The sequence below is a fragment of the Sebastes umbrosus genome, chromosome 2, assembly GCF_015220745.1.
Source record: "Sebastes umbrosus isolate fSebUmb1 chromosome 2, fSebUmb1.pri, whole genome shotgun sequence".
Taxonomy (NCBI): Eukaryota; Metazoa; Chordata; class Actinopteri; order Perciformes; family Sebastidae; genus Sebastes; species Sebastes umbrosus.
In genome coordinates, this window is record NC_051270.1 from 6,102,327 (window position 1) to 6,127,241 (window position 24,915).

The window sequence follows — 24,915 nt, forward strand, 5'->3', positions numbered from 1 at the left end:
AGACTAAAAATCTGTCACTTCCTCAGCAGCGGAGACTTTTTTTTCTGGCTACCAGACACTGTGAGCCAGACTCATGAAGCTCTGTTGATATTCAAGGCTTAATGACTGTACAGTGTACACAAAAGTAGAAATTTATAAACTCATGAATTCGGAGTGTGTTGTGTCATTGTGACAAACTGCAGCATTAGACATTTATTCAAACACTTAACTTATGTTTACCTTTTCCTGACCTCAACCTTCTCTGTGAATGTGAAGGACTGATGTCTGTCCAAACACCAGACAAGAACATCAATATTGGACGACTTTTCAAATCCCTGAATCACACTTAACGACCAATGCCAACATTTGAAATATTCTCACTTCTTACAAATCTCTGCACGGCAACTTATGGCAAATAAACTAAACTAAACCACTAATGGTAAGGGAAAGATCATGGGCATGGGTAAAAAAAAATGGCGAAGGAGAGATTGTGGTCATGGTTAAAAGAAACCGATGTTGACAGTTGGTGGTAAATTGAATGAGAACAGCAGTCTCCCATGTCAAAGTCAGACATATGACGCAGTTTGTTTATATAAGTTAGCAGGCCTACATTGGCTATAGGATGCTTTTCCTCCCGCCCTCACTCCTCCATCCTCCTGCCTGTGACCCAGAAATTGATCGAGGTCCGCCATCATCAATGATGATCCAATCCTTTAAATGCATCTCAGAGGACAAGAGGAGAGAAGAGAGGAGGCTCTCAGAAGAGCTTAGAGTGAGAAAGATGCATACCTTTTTTACCGGACGGTAACACCCCTCCGATCAGAAATATTGATTGGTCAGCTGATATATGTAAAAGTTGCAGCAGGGCTGTTGTGGAAACAGCATTACTCTAATATTAATAATGTAGAATGAATTGAATACTGTAGATTAGACAAACTACCTGTGGAAACAGGAATGACAGCACCAATGACGGCTAAGAAAAGTGAGAGAAGCCAGGAGCCAAATGGAAAAGCACCCTAAGTCTCTTTCTGTGGGTAAATCTCAATTCCCTAAACTGCATCCACGTCTCCCTCAGTTATGTCTTTTCCTTGCTTCTTAGTCCCACTGAATATGCAAGGAGTGAAGAAGGAAACAGTAGGGCTTCAATCGATTAAAATATTTAATCATGATTAGTTGCATAATTGTCCATAGTTAATCGCGATTAATCGCACATTTTTTATCTTTTCAAAATGTACCTTAAAAGGGACATTTGTCAATTATTTAATACTTTTAACAACATGGGAGTGGACAAATGCAAATGTATATATATATATTTATTATTGGAAATCAATTAACACACAAAACAATGACAAATATTGCCCAGAAACCCTCACAGGTACTGCATTTAGCATAACAAATATGCTAAAGTCATAACATGGCAAACTCAAGCCCAACAGGCAACAACAGCTGTCAGTGTGTCAGTGTGCTGACTTGACTATCACTTGCCCCAAACTGCATGTGATTATCATAAAGTGGGCATGTCTGTAAAGGGGAGACTCGTGGGTACCCATAGAACCCATTTTCATTCACATATCTTGAGGTCAGAGGTCAAGGGACCCCTTTCAAAATGGCCATGGCAGTTTTTCATTGTCAAAATTTGGCTTAAGTTTGGAGCAGTATTTAACCTCCTTCACAAAAAGTTAGTATGTCATGGTTGGTACCAATGGATTCCTTTGGTTTTCTCATTTTATATACTTTTGATCTTCTTAAAACTAAACCTGTTACAACCAACAAATTGCAAGTTGCATTATTAATTTGTGTTAATGCCACCAACGTCCATTTTTGAACGGTGACACAGCTGGATCAGCTGTCAGTCATCTTTGGCCTGTAGCAACTTTTGATGTTTTGGAGTTTGCATTTGTCTGTATAGGCGCTATCCAAATACTAATAAGGGTGTATAGTCATCACTGTTGTCTCAGTACGTTTGGATATGTTTTAAACAGTTTGACAAATATCTGCACATTAAAACTGCATTATTGTACTGGGCACATATTATTTGTCTGTCTACTCCGATATAAAACTGCAGCAGAGTTGATGTAATATTAGATCAGTCCGATCAGCTTCAGCGATCAACCAATAAAGGGGTTGTCAGTGTGATAAAAGACTTCCTTGAAGGTTGGTCTTGTGTATCCTTGTTCATGTCTCCTGGAGGTGGGCAAAACTATGCTGTGCTGTACGTGAGGCCTCCACATGCTGAACTAATTAGAAAGATAAAGGTGTAATTTGTCTCACCCTAACAGGTGGAACATAGCTAAAAGAAGAGTCAGGGGGATGTCAATCAAACAGTCTGTACACACCCACACAGACCTGATAAGAGGTCTATTCAGCCAGTGAAATCACTTGTGTGGGTGTGCCATAGGTGTGCAGGGCCTTTCAAGGGAACGTGGTAGAGAAAGGACTTTTCCACACACATAGGTACATTTTTGTTAGAATACACTAGTGCTCAGGGACTCCTCATTCAAGTCCTTTTGTATTAAATTTAATATAGTTCTGCCCCAGAGAGCGCTGTGTTGAAGAAAGCACGTTCATTAACATTCACAGCTGTCTGGGATTTACAGAAGAGTCGCCATCCGACTTGCATGTAAGAACGTGGGAAAATATGCCAAACAGGCAAAACAAGGCAATCAAACCAATCTTAAAAGAAGATTTGTAAATATTAAGTGACTGCAGTAAATTCAGAACACAACTTCAAAAACCCATATGAGCGGAACGTTGACTTATTTTTTCACGTCAGTCTTTAGTTCGACTCGCCGGTATCATCACTCCCATGAGTCCCGTGACCTAACCTTAAGTGATTGTATTGCCTAAACCTAAATTCTTGTGAAAACTGAAGTTTATTTTGAAAGACACTATGCTTGTAACTAGCGTATATTGACACGCCGTCCCTGGTCCGTCCAAAAGTAACGCAAGTGAGGTACCCCGTGCGTCGGTCTCCGATGCCGAGGGGCACTGACCAAGCGGCGGTATTTGACGAGTTGGGAGTGAGAATGTGTTGCACACAGGTGAATTTTTGTTTGAATACACCTGTGCTCAAGGCTTCCTCATTCATACTTTTAAAGTATGTTTGTATTAAAGTTAATATAGTCTTGCCCACAGAGAGCACTGCGTTGAAGTCAGAGAAAGATTTGATAGGAGAGACAGACGTTCATTAACATTCACAGCTGTCTGGGATTTACAGACGAGTTGCCATCCGACATGCATGTAAGAACGTGGGCAATATATGCCAAACAGATAAAACAACGCAACCAAACTAATCGTAAAACATTTGTAAATCTTAAATGTTTGCAATAAATTGAGAACAAAACTTTGGCTATTGACCTTCAAAAACCCACGTGAGTCGAACCCTTTACGATGCACAGAAATACCTCTTCCTGTAAGCAAAGAAAACCAACCTGGTATTCTAGGAGCCTTATCCTCCGGGGGGCATATTCTTGCCACAAGATCGATATCTCTCTCCCTTTACCTTTATCAATCTGTCTCTCCCACCCTTTGCGTACCCCCCCCATTCTCTCAATCCATCTCTCTTTCGTCTACCTCCCCATTTATTCTGCCTTCCCTCAATCTATCTCTCTCTGTCTCTTTTACTACCATTTATCTCTCCTTTCTTTCCTCAATCTATCTCTCTCCCTCCTCCGTATCTCTGTCTCTCCGTGTATTAAAATGCCTCATTTTGGACCCACTCTCGGCTCCCACACTGCAGCTTTTGTCGCCTCGGTCAAAACTAGAGAGCATCTCATCAGCTTTGTGAAGATCAATTTGTCTGTCCTTTCTTTCCCCTGTTTGCCTCAGCAAAATAGATTATCCCTCTATTTCGCACTGAAGAATGTCTGTTTGTCATGTTAAATCAAGACAGGAGATGGAGGGGAAGCAGATTTGGGGTGTTGGAAATGTAGGAGCCATTAGATGTGTGGTGGAAAACTTAAAAGTGAGCTTGTAGCTTGTCTGCTCCGCCTCCAGAGGACCAGCAACTGTCGGATGTAAGAAAAACCCTGATGACAGTGAATATGAGTAAAGCTACTGGACCTGATAACATCCCTAAGAACATGTGCCAACCAGCTGGTTGAGTTGAGTGAACACATCACTTTCACAAGAGAGTGTTTCAACCCGCTTCAAGACAGCCACCATCGTCCCTGTACCTAAAAAGTCTGGGTAACACTTTATAGTAACCATCATTTATAAATGGTTAATGGATTAAACAGTTTATTGTTGCACACATAACATTTTATATACTATATCAAGTATTTGTTAATGATTATGAAATTATTTGTGAACCTTTAAGAAATTGTTTGTAAAACATGTATAAACATTACATTGATAGATATTTTAAACATTTTGTCAATGGTTAATAATTAATATGTAAATATAAATTTGGATGTCTATTATAAAGTTGCAAATTAGGATTATAATACCTTGTTAAATGGTTAATAAAATCTTCATAAAGTATCTATGAACATGATTTAGATAGATAGTTAATACATTGTCAATGGTTAATAATTGGTTTCCGGTCCATCTATCTATGTAATGTTTATAGATGTTTTACAAACAATTTCTTAAAGGTCTACTTAATATAATATATATACTTAATATAAAATGTTATAATGTGTGCAACAATAAACTGTTAATAGATAATTTGCTAATGTAATCAGAATGTAATTGTTATCGTCTCTTATCAGCTGTGATACAATATATAATTTATAAACTATTTCATATTACACAACTAATGATAAAATAACAGCAATTGTAGCATTACTAATGATAAGTAAATGTTATTAATTATAATAGTTTGTTAACAGTAAACTAACTATTAATTAAGTTTAATTAACTATCAATTTACCATTTATAAATGATGGTTATTGTAAAGTGTTACCAAAACGGGTTTTCCAGGAATGTCAAAAACAACATCCGAGCCAGCCTGGACCCTCACTAGTTTGCATTCCGAGCCAACAGATCCACAGAGGATGCCATCGCCACTGCCCTCCGCTCACCCTCACACATCTCGAAAATAACAACACCTACATCAGAATGTTTGTTGATTTCAGCTCAACATTCAATACAATCTCCCCAATGAAACGCATTGGCAAACTTAGCTTTGGGCTTGAGTAGCACACTCTGCAACTGGATATTGGACTTCTGATTGGTGGTCACACCTCCTCCACTCTAGTGTTGAACATCGGAGTCCCCCAGGGCTGTGTGCTCAGCCCCCTCCTGTTCATGCTATACACCCACGACCACAACCCCAGACACAGAGAGAACTCTGTTGGGAAGTTTACGGCCGACCCCATCATCATCGGCCAGATTACAAACAACTTTGAGAATTCATATCGGGAAGAAATCATCATCGTCAGCAAAATCAAGGAGCTGATCGTTGATTTTAGAAAAACAGAGGCAAAGTCACACAACCAACAATGGAGCTGAGGTGGAGCAAGTGAAAAGTTTTAGGTTCCTGTTAATCAGCATCTCAGAGAACCTGACGTGGTCATCACACATGTCCACTCTGGTCAGAAGCAGCTATACTTCTTAAGGAACTTAGGAAAGTTGTAAAATTCACCGGCCAAATTAGGAGCAATAGAAAGCATCCTGACTAGAAATATTACAAACAGGCATGGTTTGTGCACGGCCCAGGACAGTAGGGCTCTGCAGCGGGTGATTACAAACTGCCTAGAACATCAATGGTAATCTACGGAGCATCAGTTATATCGGTGAGGTGAGGTGCCTGCGCAGGGCCCAAAGGTTATAATACTAGAGACCATCTTGTGCACGGTTGCGACGCTATCACGGTCACAAAATCTCTTTTGTAGGGTTAGGGTACACCTGACAGCGTCGCAGTCATGGCTGGTAAAGAATATGTCCACCCCAGCAACAGCCTGTTCACCCTGCTGCCGTTGGGTAAGTGATACAGTGGTAGCCACTCTCGTACCACCAGACAATAGAACAACTTCTTTCATCAGGATGTGAGACTCCTCAACTCTTTGTTATACTCTACCATACTTCTTTTTTTTCAGTTTGTGTCTTCTTGTGTAGCATAAAAGGACTACAACTTGCATTTTGTTGTGCAATCCTGTGTTGTACAATGACAATAGATTATCCTTGAACCAGGGGGCCTCAAAAATCAAGAGGATGTGTCGTTACCGGTTTTGATTCTCTGTTGTTAAAAAACAATATAATTAATAGCGTCTCACAGACAAAAATAATATGACACATTTCTGTACATTTATTAATTTATTTTCTTTCTATCTCCTCTTCATTTTGACCTACTTCTCATGATTCATTTCAGCCTGACAGTGTCAAGCTTAACATTCACAGATAGTAGATTTTCTTTCTCATACACTAGTCTCTGTATTTTTAGTGAAAATGCTTTCACTACATGGCAGCCTGGAGAATGTGGAAACACTTTATTACTTTATTGTTTTTACCAGCCGCGATAGCGACGCTAGTATTGTTTTCACCTTTTGAGTCTCTGTGTGTGTGTGTCATCATGGCATAATGTGGTCCTGGAGACACCTACTGTAGTGGGAACTACCACAGAGGAGGTTTTGAGTACTTTACTAGGTGTTTATATGTGTGCGTACAGATTTTGTGACCATGATAGCATCGCAGCCGTGCAAGATGCTTACTTTACTTGCTAGTTCAGGCTCCATAACGTAGTAGTATATCCAACAGGTAAGGTGGTTCCTTGATGATTGATTCCAGGAGGGTGAAGGAGTCTGTCTAGCTTTAGAAGGCCTCTGGCATTAAGGACTGAGCAGAAATGTATCACCAGGCTGCATATGTCAGAGCTGAAGAAGCAGCACAAGCAGGAAGGAGCCAAATGCAGACTAGGAGAAAGGCTGATACAATGAAGATACTTAAATTAACAAAAAGCTTACAGGCTGAGAGTCCCAAAAGCAGACTGGAATAGCAGGCAGATAAACAAGACTCCATGTGACAATGAAGACAAACTGACAATAGACAAGTGGAGCACAGAGACTAAATACACAAGGAGAGAGATAACGAGTGACAGGAAGTAATCAAAATATGACACATGAGAAGTGAACTTTCAAAATAAAACAGGAAACAGACCTAGGATGATGACAGCAAATGGGATAGTTGAAGAAACAAAAGCTTGGATGTGTCAGGTGTTTCTGTAGTTGTTTTTAAAACTACGTGTTGACTCAGGAAAGGAAGGTCTTTACCCAGGCTGAGAAAAGGATGATCCTTAAATTGACATGTGTTGCTGGACATTCATAGGAAATAACTTTTTGTAAGATGTCATACGAACCGTTGTACGAGGATACGTGAACAGGTAAGCTGTTCATCCAGTGTGACACCCAAAAGCTTCACTTCAGGAACCTACTCCAAAGCTATACCCTTCATTGAGAGGGTTAGTCTTTAGTCATGTAACTCGTCTGTATCGTCAGTCCAATGAGTCGCTAGTCAGTGAAATTAACGTCAACCACGACCATTTCTTAACCCTACCTTAGTAGATGTGTTGCCTAAACCTAACTTCCTGTCAAAACAGAAGGCAAGGGCACTATGCATGTAGCAAGTGTATATTGACACGCTGTCCCCGGTCCGTCCAAAAGTAATGCAAGAGGAACACCCCGTGCGTTGGTCTCCGATGCCGAGAGGCACTGACCAAGCGGTGGTATTTGACGAGTTGAGAGTGAGAATGTGTTGTTTCGGCAAGTAACCCTTCATCCAGCGGTCAGCATTTGCACTGAAGCTATATGCCGAACGTCTTTTTCAGTATTAGCCCACTCACATTGAAAGCAGCACTTAAGTCAAACAAGACAGCGCCAACAATTTCTTTTTTTTTGTCATTTATTTGACTCATCAGTCATTGCTGTTAAGGTCGTACAGGTTGAGTGGGCATCTTTATAGGCATGCTGAAACTCAGTCAAGGCCATTAACAGAAGAATAATTACAAATTTTATCGAACACTAGTTTTTCGATAAGTCTACTAAGAGTAGGAACAATACTAATAGGTCAGCGGTTCACCCAACTGCAGGTACTCCTACAGATCTAAGATAATGGAATGATTTTGGCAGCGTTCCATGCCTGAGGGAAGACACTTTCTTTCAGGCTAAGGTTACAATTGTGACATACTGGTTCTGCAATGTAATCAGCTGTAATTCTAATTACTTTACTGTCAAGGTTATCCAGTCCAGACTGTCTCATTTTTTTTTTACGGAGATCCAAACTTTTTTTTTACCTCCCCCAGTAGTACTGGTTTGAAGTTAAACCTCCAATCTTTGTTTTTCATGATGAACTATTTAATTAGTTCTTCAGATAGTTCACCATTTCAGGTATTCATATTTTCCTCGACAGTTAACCTTTTCAATAGAGAAGTCATAAAAGAGTTCCCAATTTTGAAGGGTTTTGTGATGAATGCACCATCCATGAAGGCAGGAATATTCATTTTAGTCTTGCCTAATATGTCATAAAAGAATACCATAATTTCTTTGCATCATGCAAAGTACATGAATCTTGTTTTGAAAATTATTCCAGTCTATTCATATTTGTGTCCTTGTTTCACGGTATTTATCTATTGAATAGAGTCTCCCGATTTGATTTCCGCACGTTTCATTTCATCCCGGTGATCCATGCATGTTTTTAATTCATCATTGAGCCATGGGGCTTCTCACAGTGAATTTTGTTGCTGCATGTTTGTCAGCGACTATCTGTAACATTTCTATATTCGCAATGGGATACCCGTCTCTTTCATTGTACTCTGTCCCTTTGTAGAATTTTTCATCATTAATACATTTTTCTTTGCAAAAGGATTTATGAGATCTTTGCAACACAATTCTTGGCCCAGCCCTGGCTGTGTCTACGTAGGCTGCGGGATGAAAGCAGCATGTCAGCAGAGCAGCAGTGTCTGTGCTCCGTTGGTGTCTACACAGGAGGTCACCTGCGTTTCGGCAGTTTTGGCAGTGCTGGCAGTGTTATGAGCCAAATACACAATCACTGTAGTTACTGCATTGTACAACATAAAAGAAAATAGACTGGAAGTCTAAAAAGACAGTTGACAGTAGACAGATCTTATTGATTAAAATAGAAGCATATCTGTTCTGGCAGATGACTGAAACGATTACTATGCTGAGGCGATAGTGCTAACCACTGCACCACCGTGCAGCCCTCTTTTTGGCATATTTGGGCAAAAATTCCATTATAACCTTTCAGCATTTTGTAATTCAAGTGTTCTGAGAGAAAACTAGACTTCTGCACCTCCTCATGGCTCTGTTTTCAGGCTTTAAAAAATACAGCACGTGACAGGAGACTATGGCCAATCACAGGTCATTTCAGAGAGAGAGCCTTCCTATTGGCTGTTCATTCAATGGAGGCAGCTGTAAATCACTCGCAATCTCTGACCACATGGTCAAACTAGGCAGCGCTGATCAAATATGAATTAATATTATGTTACTGTAATGCCTACTTCTTGCGTAAACTGTTCTCATAAACACCTTGTAGTGTACCGTTTAGCTGTAAAATGCTGGTGGGCGGTGCTCGGTATTTCCTCAACTGATATCAACATGGTGGCCTGGTCACAACTTTTTCATTTTACAGCTATCCAGTACACTACAAAATGTTTGTTAAAACAATTTATCCGCGAAATAGGCTTTACAGAAATAGAATATTGATTCATATTGATCAGTGCTGCCTAGTTTGATTGGAGTTTGTGAGTGATTGACAGCTGCTCAGAGAGCGCAGGCTCCAGCTCGGCTCTGATTGGTTGTTTTCCTCCGGTCTGTACCTCTCATGCACTACTGTCAGGATATAGTGACTCTTTTATAAAATAACTTTTTTAATCATATTTTCTCCAATCTTGCCTTCTGCTGCTTTACGGCAAGAACACAATACATTCGGAATGGGATCATTCGTTGATGGTCTGGCCTTCATTGTGATCAAATCTCAGTCAAGTGTAAAGGCAATCTGTACAGCTTGGTCACATTTCTGAGAAGAAAATACCAACAAGTTGAAAGGTCACATAAGTCTGCTTCTTTCAGCTATCTAAAGCAAGCCTGGCAATAAGCTTTAGACGAACCCGTCCTTGATAAAGCAAACAACTAAGATAACTTTACCTGCTATCTGAGGCCACTTCTTCAGGTCACTCTCCCATCAGTCAGTAGTAGAAAGCATGAAATATGATCACATTATATCATTTAAAGAAAAAGTTCGACAATTTTGCTTTTTTGCTGAGAGTTAGATAAGAGGATCAACACAACTCTTATACTGTGAGAGTGGTATCCATCTTCTCATTTCCAAAGAAAAAAAAAAAACACTTACAGATGCTGGCTCAGTGAAAGGAATAATCGGAGTTTGCGCCCATAATTCACACAAGATATCATTTGACTACAGCAGGAATAAGGTGGCTAAGTTAGCCTGGTTAAGAATTTGCCCACAATATCTAATATCCATATTTATTTTTATTTATTTCTGATCGCAGAATTAAGATATTGAGAACACTTTCAGTAAAACCAGGTGTAACAACCCGTTCTCACTCCCAACACATCGAGGTACGCCTTAGCGTCTGTATGAGACGCACCAGGCTTTCGACCAACTCCAATGGAAACCCATCCGCATCATTATTAGACGCTCAGAGCAACTGAAAGAGCAAGAAAGTCTACATTGGGGTAAAATTGGGGTCACGCAAACACTAACTTTCACCCAGGAGACCCTTATTTGTGTCCCATGTAAAACCAACTGAACGTTGACTTATTTTACCTTACCTTTGTTGCGTACTACTTAACTACTACTTTTTTGACGTATTAACCACAATCTTTTTCTAAGCCTACCAAGTTTGTCTGGTGCCTAAACCAAACCAAGTAAATATAAAAACTAAGAAACCTATGTGGGAGTTTATTTTGAAAAGACACTGTAAAGAGGAGAAACTGTACCTAGAGCGTCGTCAAAGAACATATTCACAAGAGGTGAAAGTCAGTTGTTCGTTCCATTGTAACATCAGCGCCCAGCAGCATAGCTACGCTTCCTCCATTTTGGACTGAAAGTGACTATCGGACGCCAGTAAAACGTCCACCAACAAAGTGCCGTACAAAAGTAAGATATAATTATTTATATTCTACTGTTATATTTAATGTCTCTACCAAAATGGCCTCAGTTGAACTATAAAACTAATATAAATGTAATAAGCGTTTTCAGTCCAAAATGGAGACAGAAAAACAATGTGTTTTTTGCCAGTTTCGTCTCTTTGCTTCTATACTATTTGGCGTTGCAGTTTGAAATATAGGGTCACCGGCCAAGCATCGGTATTTGACAGGTTGGGAGTGACAATACGTTGGATGAAAATGCAAAAGCCTGTGATAAGATGTCTTTGTTCAGATAACATATCTATACTTTACATGTTAATGTTTTCTAGAGTAGGTTGGAGTTGTCATTCAATCAGTACACCATTTAAATAAGAGCTGTGTGTAGTCTGAAAATAAAGTCAAGCTCTTTCAGGCTGGACACTTGATAGTGTTAGCTACCTGACCTTATTGCAGTGACTGAATTCGAACATGGAGATTTATAGTCGTGTGTTGCCTTGATTATTCATGAAAGCACTGCTCTGCTGCTCAGTAATGCAGTGATTCACACGCTTCATGTTATACATACCTAGTTTGGGGCCACATGAAGATGCAATCATTTCAACTACATAGGGCAAATGAGATGTAAACAAATCCTTAAATCAGGGACTTTTGTCCCATCGTGAGATAAAAAAATTGATTTGCTCTAATCAGTGGGGTACACAGAGGCCACATTTATATTTTGCATTAAGCGTGGATGCAGGGTTCTCTATAATATGATATTTACTGCTTCTGATTCAGATTAACACGAACCAGTGCATCTTTTAAATTCCATCCTCAGTTACAGATGGTCTCTGAAAGCTATACATGTTTGTTTTTTTGGTCGTTTCCTGATCATATAACAAAGTTTCAGGAAGAACATTCAATATTCAATTTTGTTTAAAGACCATCCCATTCCCTGACTTTCCTCTCTTTTTTGTCTGCAAGTTTTCTGCCGCTGTCTCTCCCCTTTATATTAAAGCTTGGTTCTTTGACCGATGAGCTTTTGCAATTTGCTACACACCCAGCACCACCCCAGCGGTTGAGGCTTGCCTGGTGCAGCATGAAAACTCTTGTCACACAGTAATGGTCTATTAAGGCCAGATTTTTTTTTTCTCTCTCTCTGTTGGACTGTGTTTTTCTTTAAGTTCTGTGCACGCTTTGAACAAGTAAGTTTGTATGTTGCACACTGGGGACGTGACTGAGATTTGCTGACTGGTGTTGGACTTGCTACACAGTTAGTAACCCTTTCTGTTTGGATTGGTAGAGATCTTAATTATGAGCAGTGAATTCAGTCCTGATTACCATTTGTAGTGTTGTTTCATTCATGAGAATGTTCTCGTTTTTATCTTGTTGCTCCCTCTGCTGCTATGTGCTCAGCATGTGCAAATAAGGTACTAAGTGTTAATGTCACCAGTGAGATGGGTGCTAATGTAGAAGGCATACTGAAGATATAAAAGCCCAGATGTGGTGCCATACGAGCACACATTTTGGGTGGAAGTGTTGAAATGTAAGACATCATGTTCTTTCATTACAACACACTATTTGTTTGTTTGGTTATTTTTTGGAGACTGATGTACTGTATTGATGACAAAATTAAATGAAAAACTATAAATTTCTTATATAAAGAAATAATAATTAGAAAGAAACTCAATACAAGTTATTCTCCAGTCACATGTACTGTACATGCAACTTGATATCATAGGACATTAAGGACATTAAGCATGTCAGGATAATACATTTTAGGCATTCGCGTCTTATTTCACAGTAAAAACACAGAAAATAATCATGAATCAGTTTCTCCTCATCAAAGATGATTCTCTGGTCTAACATGAAATGCCTAACTGTGCAGTAATTTAAAATATTAAAAACTTACATAATTCCACTCTAAATTTAGTCAGTCAATAATGACAACAGAATAATAACAATAAAAATAAAAAATATATAATAAAAAAGCAATCTGCTATCCTCTCATGCAATTACAATTTTTTTTTAAACTCACAACATTTTTATAAGTCTCTACTGGAACTTAAAACCTTTTCAAAACATGCTGTAAAAATAATAAAGAAAATCCATGGTCTATGACTAAACAGATGAAAACAATTTTTGCAGTGGAAATAGTTGTATGAAGAGGCATGTTTCTGAGAGGTTTAGCACAAGCTCTCCAGACAAGAGCTCAAACATAGTGAGTAGCCAGTGCTGACCTTGACTTTACAGCACCACAGTGGGCCTTTGTGTATGTGTGTATGTACTAGATCGATAAACACAGAATATCATTTCATCAAGTTAGAGCGCATACACACACACACACACACACACACACACACACACACACACACACACATACATAAATGCCTGGGTGCTTTACTTCATGCACACAGACTTTAATAAGTCTTTTGAGAGTGTAATATACAGTACGCTACTGCAGCAATGGGAAAAATAGCGGAAGCCTTAATCTCTTCCATGCATCATAAAGTATGTCTCAACAGAGTCTCCACTGTTATTGGAATTTATCAATGTGTGCAATTAAAATCCTTCTTCAAGAGTGATTTCACCAAAGTTCATTAAGATAGTTGACAACTAAATTGTTAGAAAGTATACACAAGAAACAGAAAGAACTCATGCCTAAAGAACAAAACAGGTTATTTTGTATTGCCATTTCTGATGCAGTGGCCCTTAGTGGCAGGACAACATGCACACAGACATACACTTATGGCAAAAAAACATATTGATAAGAAGTGAAAGTCAATCGGTCGTTCCATTTCTACATCAGCGCACAGCTGCAGAGCTTATGTGAATGACCACTTAAGAAGAAAATGGGAGGTGGGATGACAACCATCGGCATCAAAGGGAACAGAGTATTTGCCATTCTTCAAGTTATTCCAAAATTTGATAACAGAGAGCAACCATCGATCAGTGTCAGGAACTGTTCAGAAGCAGTGGACCATTCGAGCTCTCTTAGATGATGCTGGGCCTAAGTGCATCCGAGGGGTCACTATCTCACATGGAGATAACTTCGGGGTTTTGGGGTCTTTAGGTGCACATTGTACATTTTCCATGATTAGATGCAGTAATTTTGCCACAACTCCACAGAAGTTCTGCATCAGAAAAAAAAAACACTATATACTTCACTGGTGTTTCAGCGACTAATGCACAGCAGCTCAGAATCCGTGTCCCCCTTGGTCCTCAGGTCCGATCACCACCCAGCCCTGCCCGACCTCTACTTCACCAAGAAATATGTGTTTGTTTGTGCTTGTGCTTGGTGGCCTGGCAGATGCAACACCACAGCTGGTGTGATTTTTTTTCCCCCTTCTCTTTTTTTTATTTTTGTGCTTGCAGAGTGCTATATGTGGAGATATATTGAACTTCTGAGGCACCACAGCGCACATCAGCTAACTGCAACGCTTGACGAATCATTGCAGTGTCGTTCCAGCCACCAAAGCTGCACACCCTCCTACTCTGTGACGAGACTTGTCTCTCCGCCGCTCCATCTCCCCGTCTCGGCAACAAAGCTACAGCAGTGTCTTCTTTTCGACTCGCTCTTCTCTGTGAGCAGCGCCCTAGGATTTTTATAAACTGCTGCTACTGAAAAGAATTAGGCTTGATGTAAATCTGTAATGTCAAACCCTTCATTTTCCCTTATCTTGTTACCTCCGTTTTCTCTCTATTTTCCCGTATACACACAGAGATGAAACAGAGCGATATGACATTACACATGCACAACACACACACACATATATCATCATAAAGTGAGGAAAAGAGCCAACACAAACACTCCCACAACGTACAGCTGTTGCACAATAGGCAGCTCTTCAGCATAGGCACATTTGTCACTTCCTATTTCACCGCTGCTTGTTTTAATCTTGGCCTAAGGTGCCAAATGTATTAAATCCACTAGAATTTACTCTCACATGCTCTGCTGTTTTTTTCCTCCAACACAAAAGCAGAAGGGCAATTTTCACATGTGTAGGCTGTGTAGGCGAACCTCTCCACATGTATTTCACAACCAAGCTCCTTGACAGTCACTCTACTATCCAGAGTCACATTGGTAAAAAATGCTTTTAATCTCAACATGCCTGAAAAACATCTTCAGTAAATTATTAAATTGTATGTACTTTTCTTCAAATAGCATTTCTTTTTCATTTCTTCACGAGCTGTATACAGTTAATAAAATTGAGTTAAATCATCATGTGTTGCAAGCAGTAGTCATAACTAGAAAACTGCCTACACAACATTCCTGCAACCAGATGTCTCTTCAGCCTGGTATTTCTCATTTTCATGCATTTTCCTACGAATGTAAAGCAACACAGTCGATTAGACTGTTGTCAGGCTATTAAATAGGTGTCCAACAAACAGGACTTCCAACCAGGAGAACGGTGTTCCTGTCCCAAAGTGTTGTGATATTTTTACGTTACATTAGAGATATTTTTACGTGTTTTTTAGTGACGTTTGTGACATGTTTTCGGTACCTCTGTTACGTTGTTTCCGTACGTATTTTACTTAGTTTATGTACTTATTTCAAGCCCAACCATGATGTTTTTCCTAAACCTAAAAAAGTGGTTTTGTTGCCTAAATCTAAGTGAGTGGATTTGTTGCGTAAACCTTACTGCGTCCGTTACCGTAGTTTTGTTGTGTGGTGTACAAATGACACGCGGAAAGGCTAAAATGTGATCTCATGACATGCGAAATGCCATTGTAATAAAAATACGCCTTCCCAAGAGATCTGGTTGGTTCAACACCATTTTCTTTTTAATTTTTAAATAAACGTTTTGGTACGTTTTGTTGTGGCTGCACACACCCCAGAAGTTCAGTGCTTTTTATTGACGACGTTATGTCACATGCTATGCCACTGAGTCACATGACGTCACATCTGTAGCTCGTGCTACGTCACAAGCATACTTATGTTAAGCCAAATCATAAGATATTTTTCTAACCCTAACCAAGTAGTTGTGTTGCCACCATGTCACAACGTTAACCACGTGTTACGACTCTAACTGCAACCATTTCACAATGTTGACCATGCACAAACCTTCTGAGTCAAGAGACGCAAAAGGATGACGCCGGGGACTTCCAAGTGGCAAAATACGACAAGTAGGGATGACATCCCGTTGGTCTCCCGCTCTGTAAATATAATAAAATGGACTAAATATTTATTTAATTTTGCTCACAAATGAAGTTAAATGTATGTTGGCATTAAGTCAGACATAACATGCTATTAAGAGTGTATGAGTGACAGATAGAGAAGCTAATAAACATAATTGGCTCTATCTGATGCTCTCAACACCAGGGGGGATTAAGGTGATGGAGAGTGTTGTCAGAGTGTTAGTTACCTCCTTGGCTTTCACTACACAACCTCACACTTCCAGAGCACTATGAGCTCATTATCCCCACGTATGCATGTACACACACATGCACACACACACACTGCGTCTTCCACAATGGTGGCAGTATACTGATAGTGTTGTACAGAGAACTAATGAGAACATTCTTCAAGTCCATAACCTTTACCTGAAAAACTGTGCATGTTTGTGTGTGTGCGTCCATTACCAGTGCCAGTCCCTCTTGACAGGTGGAGAATAGGTTGTCACTCAAAAAGAAAAATAACAATAGGTGTTCACGGTTTGTCAGCAAATTGAATCTGTAGTGGAATGTTTGGAAAAAAAGCAAGAGAATGCTTTTCTCCTTCTTCTTTGTGCTAGGTCTGCTATGTGATGAACACTGTTACCGCCTCATCAAGTGGACCTATTGCAATGGAGTAATTAATGTCAAAATTAAATTGGCTGGTTGACATACCACTATCTGAAATAGATAAGTATTTCAACAACACAATTCTGTATCTGTTCAGTCAACAGGGTTTCTTTTTGCTTTCTTCTCTCTACCTCTGCACAGATCCATATTTCACAAACTTTTGATTAAACCTTTTATCCTGTTTTCTGCATATTTTGAAGCAATCAAACGCAAAGCTGATGTTCCAGTCTACTGCTGTGTCGCTTTGTGTTCTAAAAAATGATTTGAAAACACCACATGCCACGAGCGCGTCATCCTGTTTTCATATGTTGTTTTTCGTAGTTCAATAAAAATTACATGTTTTTGGACACACGGTTGACACAGGAAGTGAAAATAATGCAATTACAGCATAGGTTCTCACTCATGCCTAGAGAGGACAGTTATTATTAGCATGACTGCAATAGGTTGCTTCTCAGCATAGTATGTTGTTTTAAGCAAGTCTTCTGATGAGGATGTTCTTGAATAATGACTGTACTGTCTCAGTAGCAAAGGTGAAAGTAGCATGATGTTGTATATGACCACAATAAGTCGTTTTTCAAATCATTTATTAGAACTGACAACACAGAGCAAACACAACACCACAGTCACACCGAAACAGACCAAAATCAGACCATCCTAATAAAACACACAAAAACCCCAACATATATCAGGAGCTTCAATCAACCTTTCCCGCCTTTCCCAATATTTATTAATGTCACCATCTATATTTGCATATATCCTTAAAGATTAAAGTGGTTTATAACCATTCTAAATTGATTGATAGTCAAGGAATCCAAACAAGCAGCTTTAAAAATAAATCTGATTATCAAAATAATCAGATTTATAATATAACCCTCTATTTGTCTCTGGAACATCGCCCAATATCACAGAGAACAAATCCAGACAGAAACAACACGACAATACCAGAAAAGATGTACCGCTGTCTCAGATTCCATAAAACACACACGAATTTCCAACGTGTGTGAGACATCTTTCCTCAACCATAACCACTATCTTCCTTCTATGGAATCCCAAGGTGTTCAAAATTAAATAAAACTAATGGCTAGGGTGTGGGTCAATGACTTTCAAAATAAAAAAATACATCATTATGCATAGAAAACATAGTGATCAGGCTTCCAATACCTGCAGAAAAGTGAGCTAAATTTAAAATGATGCATCATTTGCACTTCCGTAACACTTTGCAGCACAACGTAACACACCCTACTAATCAGTAGCATAATGGTTTCCTCCTAATCTCAACCTATTTCCAAGCACACTATGGATGCTATGATAATCATAAGCCACGGAAACACCGACAAATGTGCTGAGACAACTTCAGATCATGTATTGTATTGTCTGTCTCCTTTTATGTCTTCCCTTGTAGAACATTTTCATTTCAATAAAGTCTTTTGAGTCATGCTAGTCTCTGAAGTTTACATAGTCGTGCAGCTTGAGCATGATCAACTCAGCGTGTCTCCAATTATAGGTGTCCACGCAATTTTGTCTCCTCTTAATTCATGGAATTTTATCTTTAGGCTGTGCTACCTCCACTCACAGCAGGGGAGCTAACAACTGATTTGTATGCTGCTGTGATCTGTCAGTTATTCCATTTGGAGGATCAACAAACCAGCCTTGTCGTACAACAAATTTGGTGCTAATGGAGGGCAGGATCAAGAGACTGACAAGAGAAAATGGAGAATAAATGGCGTGAGAGGACCACAAATCCTTTACTTAATCATTTTGTAAAGAACACAACCTTAACGTTGGACCTAATCGTAGCTGTAGCTCTACTGATTCAGTTGTGGCATAGCTGTGATCCTGGCCTGAAACATGCATACGAGCTATTTGAAACTGAATTCTATCAATGATAATTGCCCAATTTACTATTTATTAAATAGATGTGATGGGAACAGCTGGGTTGCAGCATTTCTGACCTGATTATGTATTCCGCGGAGAAGCAATGGAGTGAAAAAATGCAAGGGAGAGCATTAAAATGAACCCCTCCTGTTGATTTATGAAACCAAAATCTGCATAATTGCCCTCAACGGCCAGAGGAAGTATGTCTTAGTAAGCCGCGGCCGCTGTGTTCACAGGCACAACAGGCAGCGCAAGAATATTATCAGAAAATAATCAAAAAATAAATGAGCAAATGTTCAATCTGAAAATATCAAATATCAGATGATGAAAAATAAAGCATATCCTGCCAAGTCACACTGAATTATTGGGGCCTGATGAAATGAAAAAGGTGGATCTTTGACCAAGAAGAGCCATCCCACACTCCTTTTGACTAAATCTGTTTCAGGTCTTTGTGTCCTGGCCTCTTCCTTAGCGACTGGGGAATTATATTTGTTTTAAGAGCACTGCTGTGTCATGTGGGATATTATGTGGCGTATGGTCTCACTTTAGGTCTTTGAATTGTGAAACTACTGCTGGCTTAAGTTTCACAAGTTGTCTTAATAAATCAGGGGTAAACCCTCTTCCAGGACACATGGGAATAAAAAAAAAGTGTTGAGGCATTCCATAAAGCACACACAGCCCAGTAAATAATTGCATATGTGCCAACTTGTTGGTAAGGCCATCTACAATACCCTTGAAGCACTAATTAGTTGACACAGGCCAGTTGCCAGGAAAATATGGTGGCATTGTATGTTTCTGAAAACAACAGATACGTTGAATGTTGATGTTTTTGCCTTTGGTTAGAGCAAGTGATGTAGTACAACTTATTGAAAGTTACATGATATAAATGTTACGTTGTATAATAACGAGTATAATGAGCGAGAAAGTCCACTAAGGGTGGGTGGGAGGGCCACAGGACTTTCATCCAGGAGACCGCTGTTCATTTCCCGTGTGAAACCAAACTAAACCTTGATTTTACGCTCATTACATAACGTTATTTAAGAAATTACGCCATGGGTGGTTATTTACTTACGGCTGATGTGTTATGTTGTTACCTTATTATTTTAACACAAACCATCTTTTTTCTAACTTTATCCACGTAGTTTTGTTGCCTAAACCTAACCAATCCTTTCACAACATTACCCACATTGCATTGGGCGTTTCTGCAATCGTGATACGAACCAGATATGAAAGATATTTTTGGTTCAGAAACGTCGACATTCAGCGTATCCGCTGTTTGCTGAAACGTACAATGCCAACATTCCTCCTGACAACTGGGTTGGTTGACAACCATATCGTGAAGGTGTCCTGAAGAGAAGTGAACAATGTGTAGCTGATTGGGGGATTGATAACTACTATCCTTCTTGTCAATGAGAGTTGAAATACATTTTAATAATACCTTGTTCTTTGTGAGCTTGCATCATTTGATTTCAACAATGTTGGCTATTTTTTGGGAGAAGTCTGATGTGTCCATTCTAGTCTGCCCCTTGTGGTCCCTACAGCTCTCTCTTTTTTTTTATATTACTTGTAATAAATCAAAATTTTCATTCGAAATTTGTGGCTCCTTTGATCAATGTATACATTTTTATTTACTTGATTGCTGTCAAATACAAAGCTGACCAGTCTTTTTAATTCCACTTTTTTTGAAAAAATGTGAACAAAGGTTTGCGTGTTTTCTAAAGAAAATGATCCTGTTCACCATGAATTCTCAAACATAGACCTTTATTTTACTCACATGCAGAGAGATTTGAAACAAGCATGTATGACCAAGAAGCAATCCAAAATTTCTCAGTTTGTGTTTGGTCGCCTCTCCTTTTCAAAACAGCATAATAATTAATATAATGTGCAAATATCTACCAATGCAGTACTACACTTTACAGATACTGATTTATTTTTAATCTGACCTGCGGCCGTTTCTGCATGTCGATCCCCCCCCTTTCTAAACTGTCCACTTTCGTATCAATAAAGGCTTGAAAATAAAAAAATAAAACATTCCCACCATAAATTGAAGCATACAATTCACCAGAATGCAGAAAAAAAATTATTTTGAGCCCCATATGTAGATGCAGCTTTCTATCTGTATAATGTGCAATTTAAAAAGCAGGCAAATACTGCACCATTGACTTTAGACCAGACTTTTGTTGGTCAATGGCGCAATGGCTTTCTGCTGCCTCAAGATAGCAATGCGTCAACAATTCGCCCAACCACCATTAAAACCAACATGCCCATGGGAGCACAAATACATTTGCTACTTACACAACGTGGGCGCTGGGCGTGAAAATAACAACTGCGTCGGTCTGAAACTATCAATGACCGTTGCGCTACGCTGTGTGCCACTTTGCGACGGGTGTAAGGCTCTTAGTCCTCTACCATGGCCATTCTCTCAATCAGTGCATGCTGGGAGTTCATAAAGGTTTCTGTTGCAGCGAGTCATAACTTTTCAGATAATTCCTCCCACATAAATAGCAATTCCTCCTCTGCTGGCCTGCAGCAGGTGAGGAAACACCATGATATATCATGAAAGGTCCTGGAGAGCTAACTGTTCAATCATGTGTGTGTTTACAGATCCATTGTTCTGTCGTGGTTCATTTCACATGTACGTGACCGTTGTTGCAAAAAATAATCTATTTATGTGAAGAGTCTTCATGTTGTGCATGGTTTAGAAGACAGGACGTTTGGGGTCTTTGTAAATTCAGGGCACATTTAATCCAACACATCCACCAGGACATTTTTGGAGTCTTTATCATTCCACCTATGTCCGTGTGTTGGTGTGCCAGTGTGTTGCAGTCATTAGCTTCCATGTCACTGTTTGTCCAGAGTTTGTTGTTTCGCTCTCAGTGGGCCCATATCAAATCTCCATGTCAAAAAGAAATATTGTCATGTAATTACTCGCTCCTGCTTACACACAAACACACACACACACACACACAAACAGACTTTGATTACAACCCGTATCTGCTTTGCTTTCACCGAGCCTTTGCTTGTTGGTTAACAAATATTTTATCTCCACCTTGCTCCCCACCCCACAACCATGCTGTCTTGCTATGGGCAAACATTTTTTCATTCCCTCCTCCATGTTGGTTTTTCAGTCTCTGTGTGTCTGTCTCTGAAAGACACACATACAGAGCAGATCTAAAACTAACTGTGATGTCCCGACTTACAAGACATTTGAATCAAAACAGCAATTTCTGAATGAATGTAAAAGTCTCAATTTCACATAAGACGGTCAATAAAGGACCTGCTGTTTGATGCAAATTGCAAATCTGTTGACAATGTAGACTCAGTAAATGGCAAATGTTTTTTTTGTGGATTTGGATATTTCTAAAGGTTAACACAAAAGGTTATCACACTCTCAGAAATACAATAGCCATTGTTTCTCTGTTGGTCATATGGTGATTAGCTGCTGCAGTACAATGCAATAGCTGGCTCCATTTTGGATTCAGTTCCAGGTTGGCAAAAAAAAAACGGATTTGCTAATCTCAGCTATTGAATCTTTTATTTCTTTATGCTCTCTTTTTTATTTGCAAAGAGAAATGTACAAAACATTCAGGTAACAGACTTATCATTTTCAGGCAGCACTGTCAGCCGCTGTTGATGGTTTAAATGAGAAATCCAACGACAGATTATATCACCCGTAACCTAGCTAATTAGTCTGTATTTGCTTGCAGATTATTTGTGAGGGAAAGTAAACATTACTTACACTGTATGATGACACTCCCATGTGATCCCATACTTACATTTACTAAAGGACCAGTGTGTAACAATTCAGGGGATCTATTGGCAGCAATGGAATATAATATGAATAAGTATGTTTTCTTTAGTGTATAATCACTTGATAATAATGAATTTCATTACCAGTACAGCTCTGATTTGAGCCAAAACTGATCCATTAAAATATTGATTGAATTGGCCCGGATATTGATCCTTAGGATTGTCAGTAAATGTTTGGCAGATACCTTCAATGAAACGTTTCCCCATCGTGTTGATAAAAAGCGTAATTCAGGTCGTGTTAGGATTCTTGCTAAACATATTTGACATTTCAAACTACTAGTGGCCTATATAAATACATCATAAACATCGTTTCTAGGAGCAACTAGCCCAAGATAAAAATAGTTTGCAAAGTCAGTGTGCTTGAAGTGCTTCCCCCATAAAAGTGTCATAGTGTGTGTGGTGTTTGTCCCTTATCAGCTAATACAATGTGATTTACAGATCATAGGTGAATTTTGGGAGTTTTAGGTATATGCAACTTTAGTTACAGCTAGGGTTGGTAATCCTAAGAAACCAGCAAGAGTACTCTAGTTTTTAAGAATTATCCAACCAAAAAAGCACAGCCCAGTGTTGCCAACTCTTTTCCTTGTGCTAGCAGCATAGCTCTAAAAGTCCCTAAATGTTGCAGAGTCGGCAACACTGACAGTCTGTCCCTTCAGGCCTCCCTAGAAAGCCACTCCCCCAAAGTTATCATTATGAATGTAAACAACGAACATGGCTATTGTTAGTACTCACGGCTGTCAAGCTAGCAGCTTGCAGAAGACACTGGTGAAGTGCAATGAGTGCACGGGCAGAGTGTGAGCAGGTAGGTAGCCCGTCCAATCATTACATTCGGGGCAAATGAAATGATTGGTCGGTCTTATTACAGTCCTGAGACAGCCACAGATACCGGATTTTTTTCTGTTTTTTGTCAGAGCATTTGATTTATTGATTTCTGTCGGGATGTAATGAGAATTTCAACAAATATAACAAAAATATATATTTTTGAAGAACATTACCAACTCTAGCTTTAATTACAAATGTTGAACGCTGAACACAAAAGTTATCAAATGCCAACTCTAAATCTATTAATCTATTTTGGTCTTTACAACATAAGGCATGTTAGCAGTTGATAAAATAATAGTACTGACTTCTCCAAAACTAATCACTTTTTTTTTTTCCATTTGTTCCTGCTGGTTAAGTAGAGACGAAGCTAATGAGGAAGTGTTGCATTCATTAGGCTTTATTAAGTGACCGGTATGGCCTTTGGTGTATTGTCTGAGGTTGTTATTTAAGCAAAGAAGAAACACGAAGCCCATGGCAGCAGTAAGACTTAAATAAAGGAGAGAGAGCAGCACTTGGGATTATAACACTTTGCTAATTTGTCATTCTAATGTTATCTATTATTCTGTCATTGCTTGACTGATTGGTACGCTATTATCGAAACATTTCCTATTGTCACGTTATCGGGGTTGCCAGCTGAATCGGTTTATATTTGAAGTTTCCCACCTTGGCAATAATTACTTCTCGCCAATACCAGCGTCTTTGAATATTAAATTAAACAGACAAAAAGCGGACAGGGGAAGCTAAATATGAATAGAGACAGAAAAGACACGAGTGAGTAGAGGAGAGAGAAGGGAGAACAGACAGGTATGGAGAGAGAGAAAGAGCGAGGGCTGAAGAGAGGCAGGGGAAAGTGGCATGTGGAGGGTTCGGGTTTGATGGAGATGGAAAAAGAGAAAAAAAAGGAGGCAGTTTCAGAGAGAGTGATTGCACTGTGAGAGGAGGAGGGGTTTAGACAGCAAATAGAACCGACGAGGGGAAAGCAAACTACTCTCTGCAGCTGCAATAAGCCTTTCTTCATCACGCAGCAGTGTTTTTCTGCAACAGTTGGTAGCCTATATTAGTGCTCTGGGTAATAATGGAGCTGAATGAGTCATCTCAAGGCTCAACGTGCGCTCACATGCAATCCCTACCATAGCTATCAGGTGGAATATTTTTGACAGCTTTATTTATCTAGACAGGCTAATTGTTGATTTCCATGCTGCTTTCCAGCAACACTTTTCTTCACTTTAATTCAGTTAGCACATATCCACACCTTTACAACCCAGTACAAATAGCTTCTCACTGGTTTTCACTAAGAAGGACACTAGGCAACTAATCACTGGAACTCTCCGGGGGAAACCGCTTATTTCAAAGCTGTTTGATTACCCTTTTACCGCACATTTTCCATTTCCTCCTTTGATTTCTTTTTTTTTTAAGATGACTATGTACTTGTTATTATCCTTAAAGGTGTAATGTGCAAGATCTGGCCCGAATTTTAGTTTAAAACATAACTAAAAAGCAACAGTTGTGATGTCATGCCAAATACGTAAGTGTATTGTGCTGTAGAGATATCTACAGTCTGCTGTCCAGAGAACAAAAAAGTAGAGCGGGCTTGTCAAGA